Source organism: Elephantulus edwardii, unplaced genomic scaffold, assembly GCF_000299155.1.
Source record: "Elephantulus edwardii isolate Elephantulus edwardi_28Jun2011 unplaced genomic scaffold, EleEdw1.0 scaffold00026, whole genome shotgun sequence".
Taxonomy (NCBI): Eukaryota; Metazoa; Chordata; class Mammalia; order Macroscelidea; family Macroscelididae; genus Elephantulus; species Elephantulus edwardii.
Genome location: NW_006399776.1, coordinates 22,234,485 through 22,239,071, shown reverse-complemented (window position 1 = coordinate 22,239,071; position 4,587 = coordinate 22,234,485).

Here is a 4,587-nt window from a genome sequence, read left to right as displayed (position 1 = left end):
AAGCACTTAGGGGTGTTCTGTCCAGTGAGAAGCCCGCTGGCAGAGCAACCTGCTGGGGGTCCTGCAGAGGTCGGGCTCCACGCTCCCTTTCCTTCTGTGTGTTGGGTCAGAGGGCTTGGGAGAACCTCCCGGAGGAGGGGGGGCCTTCAGACAGAATGGGGGGAGGTGAGAAATGAGACTCCACAGGGATGGCACCAAGAAGCCCGAGAAACCCAGAGAGCTCAGTGGGCAAGAGTGTTGGTTGCTTGCCAGAGCCATACCAGCAGCCAAATTTCCCCTCATCAAACTCATCCAGAAAATGGAAGGAATGACAGAACGCATGGTCTAACCTAGAGCTCCTGGGGCAACAGTGACGGGAAAGTGGCCACTCATAATTCATGACGGGAAGTGTCAGCGTTGTTGGGGCTTGGTGGGGGGGCTGAAGCTAACCTGTGCTGGACCACTTGACAGGGCGGTCCATTAGGCTTGGGGTTTCATGCTTACCAAGCCCAAATGATACTGCTGGTTGACTGAGCCCTGGTTCATCTCTCTGGACATTATGACTGATGCCACCTTATATCTGCACTGTGATTTCCGTTTACTAAGCACTTTTATACCCACCATTTCTTTTGATCCTTTGAACAGTCTTGGGGAGTAGAGGGGCTGGGGCATTTTTACCTCTATATGTTTTTTTTGTTTTTGTTTTTTTTTTTTTGTACCAACAACCAGGTTTATTAGGGGAGGAAGGCAGAGAGGGAGGGAGGCAAAGAATATTACCCAAAATAAATCCAGATTTAGTCCAGCAGTCCCAAGGCACAGTCCTCAGTCCAGCTCTAGTTTCAATTCAGCAAGCAGCTTTTCCTTCCTTCATCAAAGGCAAGAAGAGCAAAATCCAGCCGGGGCCAGCACAAATGCAGGAAGTTTCGGGTCACACTTTGCCTCGGTTTCCCCACAGCACCACCAGGGCTGTGTGAGGGCCGTGTCTCCTCCCCTCCGCAACACCACAGGGCCTCGCTCCTCTGCTGTAGGGTTCTTGCTGCTACAAGTCTTGCTCATCTCAACCTCCATATGTTCTTGTTCATGGCCCTTGAGTTGGCCTCTGACACATGGCAACTCCATACACAGGACTGGACTGCTATAATTCATAAGGTTGTCATGGCTGGAAAGGTCCTTCTTCCTAGTCTGTCTTAGTCTGGAAGCTCCACTGAAACCATCATAATAACATTTAAGGCTCCACTGACATGTAGTAGCTGCATATAAAGGGTGTTGCTCAAGGATTAACCCTCCATAGAAGGTAAAAATTCCACCACTGAACCACCACTACCTTATTTCCATATGTTACTGTTAGGTCCTGCCAAATCAGACCCAAAGCTGATACTCCAGGGGGTTTTCAGAGACGGTAAAACATATGGAAGGAGATTGCCCGTCTCTCTCACATGGAGCAGATGGTGGATTCAAACCAGGTGCTTTTGGGTTGGCAGTGCAGGCCCTTACTACTATGCTACTAGAGCTCCGTATACGAGTAATGAAATATTAGGGAATCTTGGTGACCTAGGGATGAGGAGTTGTGCTGCCAAAGGCAGGTGGTTCAAATCCACCAGCTGCTCTGTGGAAGGAAAATGGGCAGTATCCTCTGAAAACCTGTATGGGGATCAGCTGATTCAACAATAATAAGTAGGTAGTTGTGGCATAGCCATAGGGAATGGTGCTGTTAATCTAAAGGCCATTCCTCTGGTGGTTCAAGTCTACCACCACTCCATAGGAGCATGATAGCAATCTCCAGTGGGCATTGCAGCCTCGGAAGCTCAGCTAGCAGTCAGCTCCAAATCCGTGGCAGTGAAGGAAGGAGAATAGGAAAAGTTTGGGCTCAGAAAAGTTAAAGCTGTAGGTGAGAAGGTTAGTGAAGATCGCAGATAAGTCCTTGCTTCTCCTGACTCCTGCCAGAGGACACATTCCAATCAGGTAATGATGCCTATCATGTGATTTTAGTCATTGACACAGCTTTTCCATGTCCACATACTGATCAAACTGAACAGAAAGTGTTTGTGTCTAATGTGAACAATTTTATTGAGCTATAATGAAACAATAAACCCGCCTGAGTTCCTGTCATGCCAGCTCTGACTCTGGAGATTTCCTGTGTGCCAGAGCAAACTGTATGCCATAAAGTTTTCAAGGATTGGTTTTCCGACAGCAGTTTGTTGCTAAGTGTTTTTGAGTTGAGTACGACTCACCGCAACCCTTTGAAAGATGGATCTGAACTCTGTCCTATCCTACACCATCCATCCTCATCACCCTCAACACATTTTGGTCTGTAGCTGAAGACACTGTATCAATCCATCTCGTTGAGGGTCTTCCCCTCCTTTGCTGACTCTTCACCTTTCCATTCACAATGTCCTTTTCTAGGCAATAACCTAAAAACATGTCCACAATATGTGAGATGAAATAGCACCATCTTTGCCACCAAGGAACATTCTGGTTGCACTTCCTCTAAGACAAAGCTGTTTGCTCTTTTGGCAGTCCATGGAGGACTCTTCTCCAGCCCCACAGCTCAGATGCATAGAGGGCCTTCTGTGGTGCCTCTGGGGGACACGAGCTTGCAACCAGCTGTGAGCATTACCATGGGCACCATCCAAGGCCCTCTCCATCCACTCAAAAGTTGAAAAAGCTCAAATAGAAATACCATTTGACTCAGCAATTCCACTTCTGGGAATATACCCCAAAGAGACCAGAACTGCCACTCAAGCAGATATATGCACACCCATGTTTTTCATGGCTTTGTTCACAATAGCAAGAGTTGGAAACAACCTAAGTGCCCATCAACAAACAAATGGATAGAGAAGCTGTGGTATATTCACACAATGGAATACTATGCTGCATTAAAAAACAAGGAACTCATGAAATATTATGCAAAATGGATGACCCTGGAGGACATTATGCTGAGTGAAATATCTAAGTCACAAAGGGACAAATACTGCCATTATGGGGCCACTATTGTAAAACGGGACTGATATCGGGGTTGGGGGGAGACTGAGAAAGATGTGGTAAATTATGTACACCGCATTGAAACAGGTGAGGGAAAGAACTGTTTAAGAGGGAATATATGATTAGGTATTATTGTCATGACAGGAGTCCAGAATGAAGGCTTCATAGTGAAGGGGACTTGAGCGGAGGGATTGTATGAAAATGAAATAATTTTCATTTTACTTTTCAAAGAGAAGAGTGAACTGGGGGGGGGTGGTTGGGCAGGGCGAAAAGTGCAATAGTGAATGAATGGAAATCCATAGTGTCTTTAAACTTTCATTAATTTTATTTTAAAGCTCAAATCTGGCAAGATACTGAACTACTGCTCATGGGATGTTATGAGTTGGGAGTTGACTCAATGGCATGTAACAATTACAAAGTCCACAAATTGGAGGTGTACAGTTTGGTGGATTTTGACACATGTATGTATCATGTAAGCATCACTCAGTTCTAGATAAGGTATATTTTCACTAACTGCAGAGTTCCCTGTGCTGCTTTTCTGGTCACTCCTATCACATAGACAACCACTGTTCCAATTTCTACAATAGGCGTTAGTTTTGACTTTATATGCATTGGATGGTAAGTCTGTACAGAGAAGGAATCCTCGGAGTCTGGCACAGTGTCTGGCACATGACAGCTATCATTCGATGGATATGAAAACTGCTGCCTAAAGCACGCTGGGTGAGCATTGGCCCCATTGGGAAATCGGTTCTGAGTGGTCCACGGCCTGGCCAGAGTCACGTGGCCACAGCTCAGGCTTCTGATTCTGATCCAGTGCTCTTCCCTTGGTGGGCACGCAGGTTCCCCATGTCACTCTCCTGGGCTCCCCGCTAGTGCTCTGTGATCCTAGGTAGGCAGGGGGTGCCCCCTGCTGTCTGGGGTCCAACCCTAGTCCCTCTTTACTGTGGGTATATGACAGGTTACACAGGCCTGGGGCCCAGTGCAATGACCGGCACAGACTAGGGACTCCTGCAATAGAAGTCGCCTGCTCTTTTTATTTTCCTCTGGAAAGAGGTTTTCCTTGCCCCAGAATAAACAGGCGGAGGACGAGACGTTTTCGGTGGAGCGCTGCTGTCCCCTGGTGGCCGGCTGGCGACACTACCACTGGGCGAGAGAACCCTAGCCTGGCAGGTTTTAGGGTCTGGGGTCCTGGGGCTCCTCACTTCCTGGCCTGCACAAGTCCTGGTCTCCAGGTCTCTAAGGGACAGATACCCGTCAACCACCACTCAGCACTTCAACCTGTGTTTGAGGTGGTTGGCTGAGGGTGGGTTCAGGTGGGGGTCTCCCCAGAGAACCCAGTGTCTGCAGGAGGGCTGGGTACCAAATGTGCCCCTGTTGCACACCCTTCCGGGGGAAGCATGGGCTGGACATAAGCCTCGAGGGTCTGCCCTGTGCTAAGCAAGAATTTCATTAAATAAGACTAAGGTGTTGGGTCTTGGTGGAGTGAGGAGGAAGAGGAGCGGTGGAGCAGGGCAGTGTCCGGGTCCTCAGCGGGTGGGCGGCGCCGTGTGGTGTGTGTGTGTGTGTGTGTGTGTGTGTGTGTGTGTGTGTGTGTGTGTGTGTGTGTGTGTGTGTGTGTGTGTGTGT